The following is a 21,945-nucleotide window of genomic DNA, read 5'->3' on the forward strand; positions in this document are numbered from 1 at the left end:
GTAAAATTGTGTAGTCATGTTTGGGTGAAAGGTTTGAGATTTCCACTACCAACATACATTCTTAGAATAGTCATCATGTAATCAACTGTGATAACCTGCAGAGTTTGAAGACTGGTTGGAAGCTCACTGAGGACTGTACCAAGTGATCCAGAGGAAAGCACTAGACATGGAATGTATTAAAATACAGGTCTTGGGAGACTGCTACAGAGCCAGAGACAGGAGTGTCCTAATCCAAGTGTCACCTTACTTCGGTTGGTTCATGTTGGTGAACTAGAGCCACATTAGCCTTCACTTCACCTCCTCAACCCAGGAATTCAAGGCTTCCTTATGGAGTCTCCGATGCTTTTCCTTGGTACACCTGTTTCATGGTAATATTGTGATATTTAGGTTTCAGGAGACCAAAACATAATCCTCACCCTGCGCTAAGGTTTTCCCTTCCCTCTACAGACCCTCGGAGAAAGTAAACATGATTCTTTTTTTGTTATATTTCTTTTTGTGCATGTTTGCGGTACATGTGATTACATTCCCATATACAGGAGGTTCTTCTACATAACACATTATAACTATTTTCTCATACCCTTCCTCTTCCTCTTGGTCCTCTTCCCTTTTGCAAAAGATCTCCCTCCCTGCTGTTTGCTCTTTATTTATCTGTGGGTTTTTTATAGAGGGGAAGCAGTGATTGTGACAGGCACCATGACCGCCCTCTGCAGGTGCTGCTGTAGTGATTTCTGCTCAGTGGTCTGAAGGGCCAGGTCCTACTGCACTGGGAATACAGTGTGGACATGGCTCAGAGGAGCATGACTGAGGACACCTCAACGTGGTGACATCCTGGGCCTGGGAAGGGTGGACAGAGAGAGTTGAGAAGTACACACAGGTACTCATGGCTGTAGGATGTACTCAGGGCCCCTAGTTCTCCTTGTGCTGCAGGAGCCTTATGGGGGTGAAAAGGAGAAATTTCTTTATCTGTACACATGCTGGGTCACTAAAACCACAGTGTGGAAGTCATATGAGTGTCACACAGCACTTGCAGTCTTGCATTTGCATCTGTGTGAATCTGGAGGAAGCAGAGAGAGAGAAGCTGGAAGGAAATCCCTGGAAGCGCCCGGATCTCCACAAAGCTCTCTATGTTCCCCTGATGTAGGATTTCCACTCAACACCTGTCCCATCTATTTGCATGAGTCTTTGATAAGTTATAAAAGGACACTTGATAAGAAACGCAGATTCCCATGTCTATATTTTTCTCTGGCCATATTTCTTCTTTGTGATATATCTACATGTAGGAATAGACTAGGAATGGTTTCTAGTTGGCAAAGAGGACCACATGGTTCTAGAACTCTGCTTTAGTACAGTATCATAAAGCCTGGGAAGCAGATGGCCTCTTGGATACATCAAAGAACGTGTGTGATAACTCTAGGCCAGGGTGTCCGGGTTACAAAGTCATCATTTTTTCCGAAGCACAACTGGCTCTGGACAGATGGACCACTATTACTTTTGACAAGAAACATTTTCCAAGGACACAGAAAATTGAATTTCACCCTTTCCCAGGGTCCCCAAACCACCTTCGCTAATGATAAATGAAGTAACTCAGACACAAATGCTTAAATGTGCCATGATTTCTCTCTTATGAAAAAATACATATATATATATACTCTGAAATAAAGGACAGATGATAGGAAGAAAGCTACTGTAACCTAGGCAGGATGATATATTTACAAGTATACCATGACATAGTAAAATTGTCTCATATACTTTTGATATTCTTTCATTTATTAGTCTGGTTCTCTCTTTGTACGTAAGATGATTAACTTTATAACACCATATAAAGGAATCTGATACTGAAAAATTTAAAGAGGGTAGAGGGAGCAAAAAAAGGAAAGAAATGTTTATGTACATGTATAAATCCATTAGAGTGCATGTAATAATATGTACTGCAACCATGTACTAGCAAAAATGGGGATAAGACCTCCTTGGAGAGGATGAGTTAATGCCAACTTGAAATAAACACAAAACAAGCACATTAGAAAACAAGGGGTTCCTTTATGCAAATCAAAAAGAGCTGGAAATGACCATGGACTTCCAGGACAGGGAACAACACATCCATCTGTTCCACCACATTTCAGAGACAGCTTTGCTGCCCAATGTTTGATGACCCAGTAGGTGGAGCCTGGACCTCAGTGGTTATGGGCCGCATGTCAGTGTCGTGCAGCACAAAGCAGGCCTTGTTCAAAGTGATGTGATGTCCTCCACACAGGGTGGCACTCACAGGGCTGGGCCAGAACCTGGACTTCTACCACTCTTGGGGGACACAGAGGGTTCTGACATGGACTCACTGGAGAGCTCCTGCTCTGGCCATGGACACGACTGTGCTTTCCTGGGGACACTGGGCCCCAACAGGTTCACCGACCAGTGTGGTTGCTCCTTGAGTTTTGATTGCCAGAGGAGCTCAGTCTTTAACAATGCACCTCTTCTCAACATTGCTCCTGATGGGAGTGTGCCCAAGGAGGATGGCACTGCCCTGGATTTCCCCTTCAACTGCAGCCTGCGATGTGGAAGGAGTGGCTTTCACAACGGAACTCCACACTGTGTTCATGCGACAGCTGACAGAAATTGGGGCTCTTCCTGGGCTGGAGCTGCAAGCCAGTGCTCAGCACTGGGATATTGTGAGAAGAAATACATAATAAAGCAGACAGAAATTAAGGTAATTTGATTTACATTTCAAAATCAGTGAAACAAACCATTAGATTCATCAAAAATAGTCAACATGTGGTACCGCCATTCCCGGCCCAGAGGAAAGGGCTTTTGGGTCGCTTTCTGTCCCACTGCTCCCAGCCCAGAGGAAGGGGTTTCTGGGCCACCATCCCTATTGCTGCTCCCAGCGCCTGTCCCACCTCTCCCAGCTCAGAGCAGGTGAGCAGCACGGGCGCCAACAGCACCCCACCCCCCCACCCTCGCAATGAGAAAACATGTAAATAAGTCTAAAAACCAGACTTCCATATCACCTACAGCAACCCCAAAGGGGAATGAGATGGGAACACTCTGATAATCAACCACCTGGACCCACTGAACTGGCAACAAAAGGGGATCTGGAAAAAATGAAATCAGAAATAATTTCTCAGATGACAGGAGAAATTGTTCTCCTAGTGCAAGACATGATTAACAAATCTAGAGAGAAGCTGAGGAACATGATGGAATCCCAACATAGGAAATAAATGGATTCCATAAAACAGATTCAAATAGATTTCCAGGATATGAAAAACTCCTTTGAAAGTCTACACAGCAGAATGAGCCAATGTGAGGACAGAATTTCAGATATAGAAGATAAGATTGCAATTCATGACCAGGAAAAGAAAAATGGCTTCAAAATTATAAGGGAACACGAGAAATCAATCCAGCAGCTGCTAGACGATGAAAAGAAGAATAACATAAGACTGATTGGAGTCAATGAAGAAACAGGAGAGAGTGGAGATGACATAAAAAACTCTTCACAGAAGTAATGGCAGAAAACTTCCCAAGCAGGGGAAAAGAACTTGACATACAGATAAGTGAGGCATATAGGACTCCAAATAGCCTTGATCAAAAAACATCTACACATAGGCATATAATTGTTAAGATTCCAGAAACTCGGTTCGCCGTTGAAGCTCTGTGTCGAGAGGACAAGGTGCAGCTGCCAGGAGGATCCTCTGCTGCTGTCGGCTCCCGGAGCCCAGCCCTTTCCTCTCCCAGCACAACCCAGCCCAGTTACAGCTACCAACGCCTGTCCCTGTGGCGGACCTTAGCATTACCAGGAATCCTGCCATCTTCCTGTCTTTACCTGACCTCAGATGCTCCCTGCTGCTCCTGGTATCTTGGATTTTTACTCCTGTAACAACTGAAATAACAAGTCTTGATACAGAAAATATAGATGAAATTTTAAACAATTCTGATGTTGCTTTAGTAAATTTTTATGCTGACTGGTGTCGTTTCAGCCAGATGTTGCATCCAAGTTTTGAGGAAGTTTCTGATGTCATTAAGGAAGAATAGCCAAATCAAAATCAAGTAGTGTTTGCCAGAGTTGATTGTGATCAGCACTCTGATATAGCCCAGAGATACAGGATAAGAAAATACCCAACCCTCAAATTGTTTCATAATGGGATGATGATGAAGAGAGAATACAGGGGTCAGGGATCAGCGAAAGCACTTGCAGATTACATCAGGCAACCAAAAAGCGACCCCTTTCAAGAAATGCAGAACTTAGAAGAAATCACCACTCTTGATCACAGCAAAAGAAATATCATTGGATTTTTTGAACAAAAGGATTCAGCTGACTATAAAGTTTTTGAAAGGGTAGCAAGTATTTTGCATGACGATTGTGCCTTCCTTTCTGCCTTTGGGGATGTTTCAAAACAAGAACGATATAGTGGAGACAATATAATCTACAAGCCACCAGGGTATTCTGCTCCTGATATGGTGATCTATGGGATCTATGACAAATTTTGACTTGACTTACAATTGGATTCAAGATAAATGTGTTCCTCTTGTCGGAGAAATAACATTTGAAAATGGAGAGGAATTGACAGAAGAAGGACTGACTTTTCTCATACTCTTCCACATGAAAGAGGATACAGAAAGTTTGGAAATATTCCAGAATGAAGTCGCCTGGCAATTAATAAGTGAAAAAGGTACAATAAACTTTTTACATGCAGATTGTGACAAATTTAGACATCCTCTTCTGCATATACAGAAAACTCCAGCAGATTGCCCTGTTATAGCTATTGACAGCTTTAGGCACATGTATGTTTTTGGAGACTTTAATGATGTATTAATTCCTGGAAAACTGAAGCAGTTTGTATTTGACTTACATTCTGGAAAACTCCACAGAGAATTCCATCATGGACCTGACCCAACTGATACAGCCCCAGGAGAGCAAGCCCGAGATGTAGCAAGCAGTCCACTGGGGAGCTCCTTCCAGAAACTAGCAGCCAGTGAATATAGGTATACTTTATTGAGGGATCGAGATGAGCTTTAAAAACTTGAAAAACAATTTGCAAGCCTTTCAACAGCAGCATCAACTTATGTGGTGGAAATAGTAAACCTATATTTTCATAATTCTATGTGTATTTTTATTTTGAATAAACTGAAAGAAGTTTTGGGTTTTTAATTTTTTTCTCCCCCTGACTCAAAGTGCATTGTCATTTAACATAGCCTCTTTTCAAAATCTGGTAGGGTTAAATAATAATAATAATAAAAACCAGAGGCCTATCTTCACTTTGAATCTGTCCTGTAAAATTTTTATAAATCAAGTGAAAGGTGACAGAAACATACCGTTAACTCACACTACTAGGGTAGGGAGGACTTAGGGATATTTCCTGTGTAGTATTTTGCTTTTCTTTTCATAAGATCAGTTCTGTTGGTATTTTCATTATCATATTTCTGAAAGTTAAAGATAGTTGGGAGGGGAATAAATTAAAAGTTTCACACTGTGTACTGTGTTTTACTGATTGGTTGGATATTGCTTATGGAAACTCCATAGTGGTAATTTTTGGATTCTTAATGTGGAATTTAATCATACTATGAAGAGGAGGAGAGCCATAAGCCAGAACATTTGGCAGAAATTGTCTTTATGAATTAAGGAAAAGAAAATGAAAAGTATTATTCAATTTCTATGTGTTTGTCTAAGAACGCGGCATATGGATGGCATTTAAAACTTTGAATGAATTATGCCTAAATCTGGGAAATGGAGATACTACTGGCAGAGCAAGTTACTAGTATTGATCTAGATAACTTTTAAGGCTTCTCCTACCATGAGACTTCAATTTCCAAGGAGAAAAACCAGCAGAAAAATTGTATTTCAATAATTCTCAACCTCCATCTGTCATTAGTGTTGTTATAGTTGTATAGATCAAAAGCAAAGACATCAAAGAACGTATGTATTTAATTTTTTCCCATTGTAAAACTGTTAGAAGACCCGCCCCCTCTAAATTCCCTGATTTCCCAGGCCTGCAGTGTACAGTGCGACAGTTCCAGTGCTAGACCTCATTACTGCCAGGGACTGAAACCAGAGGGAGAGGATCCTCAGTGTCATATCAGGAATTCCAATGCCAGAGGACAGACAGGTTCAATATTGGCTTTCCTCTGGGTCTGGGTTGGTGCTATAGGCAAAGGGTCTTTTCACACTTGGGGTACAAATCAATGCCAGTTTGGGAAAGATTATTTTTCAGCTTAAAAGGTTGACGTATGCCATTATATGTAGTATGTAATGTATGTAACATCTTCCAATCCTTTTAAAATAAAATGAATATTTATAATGGAAAAAAAAAGATTCCAGAAACTCAACAGAAGAACAAAGTTCTACAAGCAGTTAGAGAAAAGAAACAAATCACATACAAAGGAAAGTCCATCAGAATCACAGCAGACTTTCTCAACACAAACCATCAAGGCAAGAAGAGCTTGGAGTGACATATTCCAAGCCCTAAAAGAAAACAGCCTCCAACCCACATTGATGTACCCTGCAAAACTATCTTTCAAAATGGATGGAGAAATAAGATACTTTCATGACAAAGAGCCTCTTAGGAACTTCGTGAATACCAAACCAACATTCCAAAAATTTTTACACAATATCCTAGGAACAGACATTGAGGATCGCAACCCCAGGAAGTAAAGTAGAATTAACCCATCTGGCATGACAAGAAATTAAATGTAAAGGGGGAGAACCCATCCAACAGAAAAAGTCATGGCAATGACAAGTCAATACATTTCAGTCATGACCAGCAATGTTAATGGTCTCAATTCACCAATCAAAAGAAACAGAGTGGCATAATGGGTCAAGAAGCAAAATCCAACAATATGCTGCATACAAGAAACACACTTAATTCAAAAGGAAACTCATAGACTGAAAGTTAAAGGGTGGAAAACAATACTCCATGAGACGGGAACCCGAAAAAAAGCAGGAGTAGCTATCCTCTTTGCAGATCAAGTAGATTTCAAACCAAAACTGATTAAGAGAGATGAAGAAGGACACTACAACCTTGTAAAGGGAATAATCCAAGAGGAAGAGATGACAATCATAAATATCTATACACCAAACACTGGTGTGCCCAACTATATAAAACAAATACTAACAGACATGAAAAGTCATATATGCACTAATACAATTGTAGTGGGGGACCTCAACACCCCACTGTCACAAATAGATAGATCAACTAGACAAAAAATAAGTAAAGAAATACTACAACTCAATCAAACTCTTGAACAAATGAACTTAACAGATGTTTACAGAGTCTTCCACCCCACAAAATCAGAATACACATTCTTCTCAGCTGCACATGGGTCATTCTCCAAAATAGACCACATACTCACACATAGACCATGTTTAAGCAAGTGTAAAGGAATTGAAGTTATCCCCTGTATATTATCAAACCATAGTTCAGGGAAATTGGAGATCCATAGCAAAAGAAACTGGAAAAATTTCATAACCATGTGGAAATTGAACAACACACTTCTGAATAACCAATGGATCACAGAGGAAATTAAAGAAGAAATCAGATAGATCCTTCAATTAAATGACAATGACAATACAACATATCAGAATCTATGGGACACAATGAAAGCAGTCTTAGGAGGGAAAATCATAGCAGTGAATTCGCATATTAGGAAAACAGAATGAGCCCAATTAAACAGCCTGATGCTGAATCTCAAGCTTCTAGAAAAAGAAGACCAGGACGACCCCAAAGCTCATACAAGGGAGGAAATTATAAAGATCAGAGGAGAAATCAATGCAATGGAGACTAAGAGAATGATACAAAAAATCAATGAAGCCAAGAGTTGGTTCTTCAAAAGAATCAACAAAATCAACCAACCCTTAGCCAACGTTATCAGGAAAAGGAAAGAAAAGGCCCAAATCCATGCAATTAGGACTGAAAAGGGTGAAATTACATCAGGCCCAGCAGAAATCCAGAGGATCATCAATACCTACTTCCAGAACCTATAAGCCAAAAAGATGGAAAACACAGAAGAAATGGATAGATTCCTATATATATATGAATTACCAAAGTTGAATGAGGAAGACCTAAAAATTCTAAACAACCCAATATCAACCAATGAAATTGAAAACTTAATAAAAAAATGATCAACTAAGAAAAGCCCGGGCCCTGATGGCTTCACTGCTGAATTCTACAAGACATTTAGAGAGGAACTACTGCCACTACTGTTTAAACTCTTTAATGAAATTGAAAGGGAAGCAATACTTCCAAATTCTTTCCTGGAAGCAAGCATCACCTTGATCCCCAAAGCAGAGAAAGACCCAACCGAAAAGGAGAACTATAGGCCAATCTCACTAATGAACATAGATGTAAAAATCCTTAATAAGATACTGGCAAATAGAATGCAGAAGATCATCAAGAAGGTCATACACCCGGATCAAGTGGGATTCATCCCAGGGAATAGATGGTCTCTACCTCAAACTGATAAAAGCCATCTAGGAAAAACCAACAGCCAATATCATACTAAATGGTCAAAAACTGAAATCCTTCACACTAAAATCAGGAACAAGACAAGGATGTCCACTATCACCACTCTTGTTCAATATAGTTTTGGAAACATTAGCCACGGCAATTAGATAAGAGAAAGAAATAAAAGGAATAAAGATAGGAAATGAAGAAGTCAAATTGTCATTATTTGCAGATGACATGATACTGTATATAGAAGACTCCAAGAACTCCACCAAAAGTCTTCTAGGCTTAATAATCAAATTCAGTCAAGTAGCTGGTTACAAGGTCAACACACAAAAATCAGTAGATTTCCTCTACATGAACAAAAGACTTACTGAGAGAGAAATAGGGCAAATAATTCCTTTCACAATAGCATCCAAAAAACTGAAATACCTAGGAATCAACCTAATGAAAGAAATCAAAGACCTCTTTTCTGAAAACTATGGCACTCTGAAAAGAGAGATTGAAGATGATATCAGAAAATGCACAGACATCCCCTGCTCCTGGGTAGGAAGCATTAATATAGTGAAAATGGCCATACTTCCAAAACTGCTATATAGTTTCGATGCAATTCCAATTGAGATCCCAGCAGCATACTTCACTGACCTTGAGAAAACAATCCAAAAATTCGTTTGGAACAAGAAGAGACTCAGAATAGCAAAAGCAATCCTAAGTAACAGAGACATGGCAGGGGCTATCACAATCCCCAACCTGCATAAAACCAGCATGGTACTGGCAAAGAAACAGACCTGAGGACCGGTGGAACAGATTAGAAGATGCAGAAACAATGCCAGACACACTCAGCCATCTCATCTTCAATAAAGGAGCCAAACACCCTCACTGGAGGAAAGATAGACTCTTTAATAAATGGTGCTGGAAAAATTGGGTTTCAACTTGCCAAAGATTAAAACTAGAACTATATCTCTGGCCATACACTAAACTAAAATAAAAATGGATTAAAGATCTAAATATTGAAATAGAAACGCTGAACTAGTGGGAACATTGGTTAGGTAGAACTCTTCAAGACATCGGTGTAAGAAAAGATCTTATGAGCAAAACCTCAGTTACCTGTGAACTAGCACAAACAATCAACAAGTGGGGTGTCTTCTTATTTAAAAGCTTCTGCACAGCAAGAGAAACCACCAGCAGTGTGAAGAGACAACCCACAATGTGGGAAAAAAATCTTCACCTGCTTTTCCTCAGACAAAGGTCTACTATCTCGAATCTATAAAGAACTTAATAAGATCAGACCTCCCAAATTTAAAGACCCAGTTTGAAAACGGGCATCTGAAATGAACAGACATTTCTCAGACAAAGAAGCAGGAATAGCAAATAAATACAAGAAAAAATGTTCAACATCACTGGTCACTCGAGAGATCCAAATGAAAACAACACTGAGATTCCACCTCACTCCAGAAAGAATGGCTGCTATCATGAAATCAACCAATAACAAATGCTGGTGGGGCTGTGGGGAAAGAGGAACCCTGCTCCACTGCTGGTGGGAGTGTAGACTGGTGCAAACACTGTGGAAATGAGTATGGAGATACCTCAAAGAACTAGGCCTGGAAGTCCCATTTGACCCCACTATTCCACTGCTGGGGATCTTCCCCAAAGAATTAAAAGAATCATACCACAGTGATATATGTGCACCCATGTGCATAGCAGCACAGTTTGTGATAGCTAAAACTTGGAAACAGCCCAAATGCCCATCAACTGGAGACTGGATAAAGAAAATGGGCTTTTTAAAAAAATAAAATGGAGTACTACTCAGCCATAAAAAAGAGAAATTAGAGACATCTATAGCAAAGTGGATGCACATTGAGGTGATAGTCTTAAGTGAAATAAATAGGACACACATGTATAAATACCAAATAGTTTCTCTGGTGTGAGAAACTGAAAGTGTAAATAAGGACTGAAAGCTGTAAGAGGTAATGTGAAATAGGAAGAAATGGGGCAAAGGGGAAGGAAGTGGGAGAAGCAGGGGAAAGGAAAGAAGGGAAAGGAAAAATGATGAGAAATGGAAAAAATGGAAATAAAGTCTTTGCAAATAGGGAAGGGTGGAGGGTGTGAAGGGAGGGCTAGGAATGGGGAAAAAAATAGTCAACAATTAACCAAACTATGAAAAAGATTTCAAGAACTAAAGTCAGGCATTAAAAAGAGAACATCATAAATGATATGAGAAATTAAAAAGGATCAGTAAGGATCATAACAAATTTCTAAGGCTGGGGATTTAGCTCAGTGATTCCCCCACCTGCCTCATTAGTGCAATGTCTCAAATTTGATTCCCAATACCAAAAAAACAAATTCCAAGGAGTCATTACATGCCCAAAATTTCAAATCTATTCTAAAAAATGAATAAATTCCTACACACAAGCAGATGACAACAATTGCATTGGGTAAAATAAAATCTCGGTAATCTAACAAAGAAGGAAGAAATTGAACCACTATGGAAAATATCCCAGCAACGAAAAGACTGAGTCAAACCGTTTTCACTGCAGCATTCTACAAAGCAGGTAAGGAAAATTAACACAAATTATTTTCAAGCTTTTCCAAACATGAAAGATGAAGGTGCTCTCCCAGTTTCTTTTCTTTTTGAGTCTAACAATGTCAATACTCCAGCAGATGGGAGATAGGAAAAGACAGGTGGTCCTCAGTATCATTGTCAGCTTCAAAGAACCTCAGGCACTGAACACAAGGACATCAAAGGACCACGACATCGCTGGCAGCCCTCGTCCTCCAGATCAAACGTGCACCTTCTCCACTGCATCCTCTGCCTCTGAGCCTTCTCCTAGCCGACCCATAAATACAGCCTCACTCCTCCCTCCCACACACCAGGATCCTGCTCTCCACCTTCCCGTGACTCCCAGCCATGAGGACCCTCGCCCTCCTCGCTGCCATTCTCCTGCTGGCCCTGCAGGCCCAGGCTCAGCCTCTCCCAGAATTTGCTGACCAGGCTCAGCCTTTCCCAGAGAAAGCTGAAGAGGCCCTAGCAGAGCAGCAGCCACAGCAAGAGGACCAGGACATGGCCACCACCTTTGAAGAAGCTGAGAGCTCTGGTCCTCAAGATGCAGGTGAGAGACCCAATGACCAGGTTGTGCAGTCTAGAGAAGAAGGCCAAGAAACTGGCTATGGGAACAGGTCTAGAAAGACCCAGGTCACATAGTGGACTACTGCTAATTTCTCTGGGCCTTCACTTCCTATGCAATTAACTGAAATCTGAGAGCAAAGTAAGTCCACAGATGTTCTTCTCCCAAAGACTTTTCATTCCAAGATATGGCTGAAATTCCCTCAGTTTAAGTTACAGACAGGCCTACAGACTGGCTCTTTCTGGATTAAAACAGTAGATGTGGTTATACAGAGCAGAGTCTACTAGAAGAGATTTTGGAGACTGGAATCAGTTGGAGTCTGTTTAATGCATGTGTGCTGGGTCCTGAGCTGTAGACACGAGTGCAGGAGAAGAGGGGTCTCAGGCCCCGGGGGTGAGCAGCCCTGGCCCTGCAGCTCCTCCTGTTCTCAGAAGTGGTTCTCACTGCTAGAGACAATGGACCCGAGATGACAAAGCCACCCAGCCCAGCACTGACCTGCTTCTGCATTGCCTTTCCCACCACTGCTGACCCTAGTGCTTACTGTTCAATGATCTCTCCACATCCCAGGTCAAGCAGAACGCAGGATTTGCATCTGCGGAAAACGTTTTTGCATCTGCAAATCATAATAGAGAGTCCAGATCTGGTTCCTGTTGGATAGCTGGTGGAATCTTCTTATTCTGCTGTCCCTGAGCATCAGAGAAGACCTGGCCTTTCCCTTTCAAATCTAGAAAGAAGCCTTACCACACTTCCACTTGAGCTCAATGTTCTTCATTCTCTGTCACAAATAAACTCCTTGCCGCAAGTTCTCTGTTTGCACATCTGTGATGTTTGTTATGTGTCTCAGCCTGCGGGTCGAAGGCTACAGTCTTAAATGACACCATTTTAAACACACTGCTGGCTACACATCCTGGGAAGCACAGCATGAGCTGCACAAAGTGGTCAGAAACCTCACTCAGGCTGGGGTAGGAGGCCCCGCCTACCTCTTGTCTCCCTCACTTCTGCCATCGTTTGCATGGGTCTTGTTCTCATGTTCTGTCCATGTCTGTACTTGCTCCCCTCACCATAGCTTTACTCATCAGAAGTCCACCATTCATTCTCTTCCTACACTGTTGGCATTTATTCAGCAGCCCAGATGAGATAGTCCTCTTTCAAGAATAGGCATTCTATCAGTTTCACTAGGCAACACTCAAAGTAGGAACAATATTTAATATAAATATAGTGGGTAGAAGAAAAAGCACATAAAATTCCCACACTGCTGTACAGATTTTTTTTTTTGGTACCAGGGATCGAACTCGGGTCCTTGCTCTTGTGAGGCAGGCAGCTGAACCACTGAGCTACATCCCCGGCCCAGTGTGCTGTAGAGATTTTTATGATAAAATATCGTATCAGAAAAAGCAACATTCGCAATGTTCAATCACAACATAGAGTGTGTGCTTAAATATAAAAACATCGTTGCAGTAAGCACATTGTCATGCATCCCTTCCAGAACAGTCTTCCTTGCTCTGATCACACTTGCGCTGGTGTCCTGCATCTTCTGCAGCAGCTCTGGAGTCCTCTCCTGTGAGTGTCTGCGGTTATGCAGTGGTCACCGCCATGGTGTCCCGAGGCCACGCAAAGTGTCCACCTGCCATGGTCATCGGGACTCTTTGGAAGACTAGGGTTGCACTGTGCCAGACACAGTGACTAAGGGTGCGAGTCCCACCATGGTGCTTTTGCACACCTGCCTTTCTGTTGGATGCGCTCAGCAGCAGCATTCACTACAGTTTTTATCAGCAGGCACAGAGACATCCATGAAAGAGGACTTCCAGAAATGCTTCCCAATGCACTTCAGAATAAGCGGATGTGAGGAGAGGGGAGAACACTGAGGGGTTTAACGGCCAAGGGTATTTTACCATCAGAATTTATGAGTAGATACTCACCACATATTGCCACACCGTGTGTATACATCCATCTGGATTCACAAGCAAAACATGCACAGGAGCAATCCCTCTGCTGCACTGTGCACTGCGCACTCTCTCCAGGTGCCTGAAACCTGCTGAGAGCCTGATGCTGCCTGGACAATGCAGGCTCCAGGGCGCCAGGAGGAGGAAAGACACACAAAGCAGTGCTGCAGCCAACCCCGAGTCCCTGCAGATGCTGCAGGGTCTGAGGCTGTGACTCTGACAGGATCCTGCAGGACAGGGACCCCAGCCAGGGGCTGCACCTGAGCTAAGGACAGCAGCACTGGCACACTCCCACAGCTGCAGGCTCTGCTCTGGGTTGGCCACAGCGCCCCCTGCTGCCCTGTCTCCAGCTGCTGCCCACTAGCCATGCACAGGCCCTGGGGTTTGCATGGAGTTGGAGCATCTGCTCCTCTGCCCATGCAGGGCTCAGGATCTTCAGCCCCGTGGAGTCCCTGGTAGGCCAGCCTGACACTCCTGGGATGCTGTGGGACTCTTCCTTCTGTCTGACCTCACTTTCCCACAGACCCTCTGAACACTGGAACACTTCCTGCCCTCATTCCGAAGGCTCTCACAATGTGAACAGAAAGCTGTGGAGCAGAGAAAACTTTGATCACTTCCAGCTTAGGGTCCCAAGCACAGGCCTGGAAAAGAACATCAAAGTAGTCCATGGGTGTGGGAAACAGCCTGGTCCTTGGGAGAATGACTCATGGGGTTCTAAACAGAGAAAGAAACTGTATTTCTCAGGGGAAGGGACAGTATTTCCAGAGAGCTTATTCATCACACTGTAAGCCCCAGATACAACTGTGAACACCAAGGTCAAAATCAGTGCCATACTCAGAGACAGAACAGGCCTTCTGTCCCCATGGGCTCTGGATTCTGACACAGAAGAGGCCCTCACCTCTGAGTCTGGGACTCTCCCACTTCAGATCCACAGTAATTAGGATGTGACCCTTCCAAACAATCTCCGTACCGTACTGCAACCATATGGTGACCAATCCGTAGTAATTCGCAACCTGGGAGCTGATCAAGAAGCGAAACTAGGGGGCCACTGCTAAAATGAAGCCTATATTTGTCTTAGGATCAAATACACTCCACAAAAGGAAACCACTGTGGAGAAAGGACATCTTCCAGGTCAGCAAAGCTCTCAACTGTCCCTGAAACAGTCTTCTCCTGCCAGTGACAAAGAGCCAGTGTGTTCCCTGTCTTGTAGAAGATTCTACTAACATTAATACCAGGAAAGCCATGGCTTCCACTGACAGCTATCCCCTTCTTGTCCTATGCAGAAACAGTTGATGAAGGAACCCTTTTACTGCCATGGTCCCCTCTGATAGAGGAAGCTTAGGAAATACCGCGGTACCTCAGTTCAGGAACACTTTTGTTTGTAAGCAATTTGGTTCACAAACAGAAGCATTGGGCACTGTTTTGTTTCTGTTCGAAGTCTGCATCAGGTGGTGACCAAGAGTGCAGTTAACTTTCCCCCAGGAGGACCAATTTGGCCATGTTTTCCCGACTCATGGAACAAATTAAGTTCGTGAACTGAGGTACCACTATAAATCCGGTCAGGAAATTCATTTTGGTGAGGACCCTGCTGATCCATGGTTCACAGAGGCCAGGGTACCTATCTATCCTGGCCCCTGCTACACAGAGACAGGGGACTCTGCCTTTCACATGACCTCATTGTTCCCACCTGAAGGGTCCAACTCTGGTGCCCCTCCTGCTTTAGGATTCCCTGCAGACACAGAGCCTTTGTGATCTCCACTGGAGCTCAGCATAGAGGATGTCCTTACAGTCCTGCTGGAGCCTTGAAGACCCCTTCTACCATGCTGCCCTGTGCAGGGTCAGCACCCCAATGTCATAAACCCCTGGAAGGGATTAAAATCAGGAGATGGAGCTCTGGAGCCGTCTCCAACACAAGATGGACATCAGCCCTCCGGTGAGTGCCTTTTCTCTAGTGTAAATCAGTGCAGTCTTGTTTGGGTGGAAGGTTTGAAATTTTTTTTTTGTAATTAATTTTACTGGTACATTTTCGGTATACAAAATAATGACATTCATCTTTGGAAATTCGCACCTTTACATAATCTGTCATGGTTCTTATTTTTTCCCCATTCCCCTGCCCTCCCTTCACCACCTCCATCCCTCCCTGTTTACAAAGACTTTGTTTCCATTTTTTCATTTTTTCATATTAATTCCATTGCCTTCTTTCTTTTCCCTACCCCTCCATTTCCCCTTCCCCTTTGCCCCTTTTCTTCCTATTTGACATTAAAGGATTGAGACTTCCAGTACCAACATACATTCTTAGAATAGTCATCGTGTAATCAACTGTGATAACCTGCAGAGTTTGAAGACTGGTTGGAAGCTCACTGTGGACTGTACCAAGTGATCCAGAGGAAAGCACTTGACATGGAATGTATTAAAATACAGGTCTTGGGAGACTGCTACAGAGACAGAGACAGGAGTGTCCTAATCCAAGTGTCACCTTACTGCGGTTGGTTCATGTTGGTGAACTAGAGCCACATTAGCCTTCACTTCACCTCCTCAACCCAGGAATTCAAGGCTTCCTTATGGAGTCTCCGATGCTTTTTCATGCTGCACCTGTTTCATGGTAATATTGTGATATTTAGGTGTCAGGCAACCAAAATGTAATCCTCACCCTGCACTAAGATTTTCCCTTCCTTCTACAGACCCTCGGAGAAAGCAAACATGATTCTTTTTTTGTTATATTTCTTTTTGTGCATGTTTGCGGTACATGTGATTACATTCCCATATACAGGAGGTTCTTCTACATAATACATTATAACTATTTTCTCATACCCTTCCTCTTCCTCTTGGTCCTCTTCCCTTTTCCAAAAGATCTCCCTCCCTGCTTTCTCTCTGCTGTTTGCTCTTTGTTTTTCTTGTGGGTTTCTTGTAGAAGGGAAGCGGTGATTGTGACAGGCACCATGGCCGCCCTCTGCAGGTGCTGCTGTAGTGACCTCTGCTCAGTGGTCTGAAGGGCCAGGTCCTACTGCACTGGGAATACAGTGTGGACACGGCTCAGAGGCGCATAACTGAGGACACCTCAGCGTGGTGACATCCTGGGCCTGGGAAGGGAAGAGCAGACACATGGCCCTTGTCCTGATCAGGACTCCTTCATGCTTGGCCACTGCTCAGGTTTACCTGTGGGCCTGGAGGGGAGGGTGGACAGAGAAAGTTGAGGAGTAGACACAGGTACTCATGGCTATAGGACGTGCCCAGGGCCCCCAGTTCTCCTGTGCTGCAGGAGCCTTACGGGGGCGAAAAGGAGAAATTTGCTTATCTGTACGCATGCTGGGTCACTAACACCAGGGTGTGGAAGTCATATCATGATCACACAGCACTTGCAGTCCTGTATTTGCCACTGTGTGAGTCTGTAGTAAGGAGAGAGAGAAGCTGGAAGGAAATCCCTGGAAGCGCTCGCATCCCCACACAGCACTCTATGTTCCCCTGATGTAGGATTTCCACTCACCACCTGTCCCGTCTATTTGAGTGAGTCTTTGATAAGTTATGAAAGGGCACTTGATAAGAATCTCAGATTCCCATCTCTATACTTGTCTCTGGCCATATTTCTTCTTTGTGGTATAGCTACATTTAAGAATTGGCTAGGAACGGTTTCTAGTTGCCAAAGAGGACCACATGGTTCTAGAAACTCTGCTTTAGTACAGTGTCATAAAGCCTGGGAAGCAGATGGCCTCTTGGATACATCAAAGAATGTGTGTGACAACTCTAGGCCAGGGTGTCTGGGTTACAAAGTCATCATTTTTTCCCCAAGCATAACTGGCTCTGGACACATGGACCACTATTACTTTTGACACGAAACATTTTCCAAGGATACAGAAAATTGAATTTCACCCTTTCCCAGGGTCCCAAAACCACCTATGTTAATGATAGGTGAAGTAACTCAGACACAAATGCTTAAATGTGCCATGATTTCTCTCTTATGAAAAAATACATATGCATACTCTGAAGTAAAGGACAGATGATAGGAAGAAAGCTATTGTAACCTAGCAGGGACAATGTATGTGCAAGTATACCCTGACTTAGTAAAATTGTCTTACACGCTTATGATATTTTTCATTTATTAGTCTGGTTCTCACTGTGTATCTATGATAATTAACTTTATAACACCATATAAATGAATTTGATACTGAAAAAATCAAAGAGGGTAGAGGGAGCGAAAAAAGGAAAGAAATGTTTATGTACATGTATAAATCCATTAGAGTGAGTGTAATAATATGTACTGCAACCATGTACTAGCAAAAATGGGGATAAGACCTCCTTGGAGAGGATGAGTTAATGCCAATTTGAAATAAACACAAAACACGCACATTAGAAAACAAGGGGTTCCTTTATGCAAATCAAAAAGAGCTGGAAATGACCATGGACTTCCAGCACATGGATCTGTTCTACCGCATTTCAGAGACAGCTTTGCTGCCCACTGTTTGAGGACCCGGGAGGCGGAGCCTGGTCCTCAGTGGTTATGGGCCGCATGTCAGTGTCATGCAGTGCACAGCAGGTCTTGTTCAAAGTGCTGTGACGTCCTCCACACAGGGTGGCACTCACAGGGCTGGGGCAGAACCTGGACTTCTACCACACTCAGGGGGCACAGAGGCTTCCGACACAGACTCACTGGAGAGTTCCTGCTCTAGCCGTGGACACGACTGTGCTTTCCTGGGGCCGCTGGGCCCCAGCAGGTTCACCAACCAGTGTGGCTGCTCCTTGAGTTTTGATTGCCAGAGGAGCTCAGTCTTTAACAATGCACCTCTTCTCAACACTGCTCCTGATGGCAGGGTGCCCAAGGAAGATGGCACTGCCCTGGATTTCCCCTTCAACTGCAGCCTGCAATGTGGAAGGAGTGGCTTTCACAATGGAACTCCACACTGTGTTCATGCAGTAGCTGACACAAATCGGGGCTCTTCTTGGGCTGGGGCTTTGAGTCAGTGCTCAGCACTGGGCTGGGTGCTGGCCTTGAGCAAGGCTGAGCTGTGCTGCAGGGACGGGTGCCCTGCCCAGGAGCATCCTCACCAGCTTCTTCCTCCCTGCTGCTTTCTCTGAAGCTTCCCCAGTTTCTCTGTGATTTCCAACTTTCCTCTTCCCTCTTTCTTGCTTCCTGTAGCTCTCTTCTTTTACCCTATTCTCATTTGTTCTTTTCCAGGTGTCTAAATTCCAGGTTCTGGAATTTCATAGGCACAATTCCTCAGTGGCACTTTGTGAAACACACTTTCTTCATTTGGCTTAACCTGCTGAAAACCTGATGCTAGGTGTAAAATACAGCTTCACATGAGCACCTGGGAAAAGGGAAAGGAAAGTCAGTGGTCCCAGATGTCTGGGTTTCCCTGTAAGGAGCCAGGACGGTGAGGACACCCAGGAGATCTGGCGGCTCAGGGGATGCAGGCAGGACTTCGGCCTGATGCAAGGAGAGCAGCCCTCATATACCCTTGGACCCCAGGGGCTGGACAGGGGCAGTCACATGCTCCCTGCTGCCCTATTGCCAATGCTGTCCGCACTGACACAAAGGCTTGGAGGGTTTCATCCTTCCAGAGCTTTTCTTCCTCTTCTCTTCAATAAGCCATGTCCATGGCTAGCAATTTGCCTCTAAGGGGCCAGTTCTGCATCTTTCCCCGCCCCAGATACCTCTCTCCCTTGGACAACTGGAGGTCCTTCAGATTCCTCTCAGGTCATATCAAGCCGGGGTAAGGAACTCCATATGTGCCCGACAACCCTAATGCTGGCTCTGCTCAGTGACCTCCTGCATGTGACTCCATGGCACGTGTCCAGAAAAAGAACATCAGATTAGAGCACACTGGCTCCTACTGATCTGATCACGGTGTCTCAAGAACTCATAGAGTGGGACAGAGTCAGAGTTTTCAGAGAAAGGTAGACGATTCAGGTGGGATCCTTCCCTTTCTAGGCTAACGGGATGTTACAACAGGCTCAGATTCAGCAATAAGCACAAACTCCAACAACAGAGCCAAGACCTCCAGCAAGGCAGGAGCTTCCTTCCCCAGGTCCCCTCCACTGAGACTCTAGGGAGGGTCTCAGCATCAGAGGGTCTGTCTGTCTGAGGAGAGTGCAAGGCTCCAGTCCCCACCCACATCAGTGACTTCCATGGGGGACCCAGGGAGGACAGAGTGGATCTGTGGGTCTGGCTCAGAGGCAGACCGGCACTTCTGCTTTGTGCACAGTGGGAAGGTCTCAGACCAGGGCTCAGGCTGGGGAAGTCAAGCTGCCTTCTCCAGGCTCCTGTGACTCCACTGAGAAGGTTTGTGTCCTCCTATAATTATCCCTGTTCCCGAGCTGGGAGCCAGGTTATTCCAACATCCCTGCTACATACAGCATGTGTCCTTCACCCACAGTGCGCCCGGCCCTCCTGGCCACATGGTCTCTCCTGAATTTCACTTTGTCACTGAGTTCTCTCCCGATTCCCACACTTTAAAAGGTACCACATTCCCCCTGTTGATCTTTAGCCAATCATTTTGTTGTACTTCTGCACAGAATTAAAACAATCCCTTATATACATTTTATTTGCAAGATTTCTAGATTGAATCTCCACTTAAGTAGAATGAAAATTCCATGCTTTGCTCATTATTGGACCTATTGTTTACATGGCTCCTTAATAGCAGTTGACAATGGTAAAGTTGTTTTTAAGTTATTTAATTTTATCCAGCTCTCCTTAGCTTTATGGTTGGTTTTTTATTTATTTATTTATTTTGAGACAGGGTTTCAGTATGTAGTTCAGAAGAGCGTTGAACTCACTATCTAGCTCAAGCTGGCCTCAAACTCATGGCAATCTTCCTGCTTCAGCCTCCCAAGTGCTGGGATTACATGAGTGGGCATCCAGGCCTGGCTAGCTTTATGAATTTACATTATTGTTGCTGAATTTAAATCTACAGAGTTAAAGCAGAACCTCTATCCAGTTCATATGACAGTTTACCTTTTAAGAGTTAGTTGAAATCATATAGACCTAAATATAACACACAACTGTTACTATTAATCTGTTAATAGATAAATGTGACATCATGGAGATTAGCACTTTAGAATGAAAGAAGAATGTGCAAAGAAAGAATTCATGGTGAATCTCACGCTAAAATGCAATAGATATGGAAAACTTGGATATAGTAAAAGAAGGGGTAGAAGAATATTGTAGACAGAGCTAGAGGTACAAGGACAGGGACGTCCCAGATCAGGGTCTAACTCCAACGGATTTGAGGAAGAGACATTGTGGGACAACAGGATGAAGTGGAGTTCACAGCAAATATCTCAGAAGAGCACGGAGGGAACCTCCTTGATCCCTGAGGGATAAAGGGATCTCATCTGCAGTAGTTATGACAATCTAGTTTGGGCTGTGTTTCGTGTTAACTCTAGGGACAGATACAATAAGAAAGATGGAAAGAGTCTCCAAGTGGCCAGGGCAACTTGCAAGCCTCCAATAAGCCCCAAACTCCAAAATGTAGTACAAATAAACAATCTATTTACAGAATACCAACAAGACATTTGACATTTTTAGCTGAAACAAGCTACTCCTGTGGACAAATAAGGAAATGAAAAGTAAGTCAGGTGTGAAGCCAGTCCTTGAAATGTAATTGACTTTGTCCCTGAGAGAAGAAAGAACCTGAATTCAGTATGTCCATGTCCCACGCACAGAGGGACCAATGGCATTGACAGCCTCCCTAATATAGGAGATGCCCCTACACTGTTCCACGACCCCCTTCAGTGCTTACAAATACTCCCTCTGCCTCTAGACAGTTGGGGTCAACATCTTTCCCTATTGCAAGCTCTCATCCTCACTGCAACAGTCCGAACAAGGTTTTCCTTCCCACTTTCAAAAAGGGTCTGGTGCAATTTTGCTTTCAAAATACAATATATTGGTTTACTTACTTGGTTTTTGAACAGAAACAAAAGAATTGTACAAATTTATACTGAATATTGACAAGTACAGGTGTATGTATAGCGACTGGTTTCGGGTAATTAGCAGATCTATCACCTCAAACATTTATCAAGTACTTGTAGAGAGACGATCAAAATCCTCCCTTGTAGTTACATGAAAATGTACAGGACACTATTCTCGACTGTAATAGTGCTATCCTGCAATAGTATACCAGAACCCATTCCTCCTAACTGTAACATTGTCCTTATTAACCAATCTCTGCCCACTTCTGCCTCTAGCCTGGACCTGATTATTCTACTCCCTACTTCGCTGGCATCATCTGTTTCAGATCTCACATATAAGTGAGACCTCATGGACTTTCTGCAGTTGATTATTTCACTTAATACAATATCTTCTGGGGTGACCTACACAGCTGCAAGTGAAAAGCCTTCCTCTTTTTCTATGAGTGGTATTCCACTGTGTATGTATTCCACATTCTCTGTATTCACTGATAAACACATTGGTGGATGCTAGGTTGATGGCATATCTTAGCTACTGAGAATAAAGCT

General features: G+C 43.5%; 1 pseudogene; it reads left to right on the forward strand.

Moving 5' to 3' along the window:
* The first annotated feature begins 2,320 nt into the window (after window positions 1–2,320).
* On the forward strand, window positions 2,321–5,125 carry LOC101717300 (endoplasmic reticulum resident protein 44 pseudogene; annotated as a pseudogene).
* The last annotated feature ends 16,820 nt before the right edge of the window (window positions 5,126–21,945 follow it).

Source organism: Heterocephalus glaber, unplaced genomic scaffold (assembly GCF_053883595.1).
Source record: "Heterocephalus glaber isolate CG9 unplaced genomic scaffold, H.glaber_assembly_v1.0 deba00001104, whole genome shotgun sequence".
Classification (NCBI taxonomy): Eukaryota; Metazoa; Chordata; class Mammalia; order Rodentia; family Bathyergidae; genus Heterocephalus; species Heterocephalus glaber.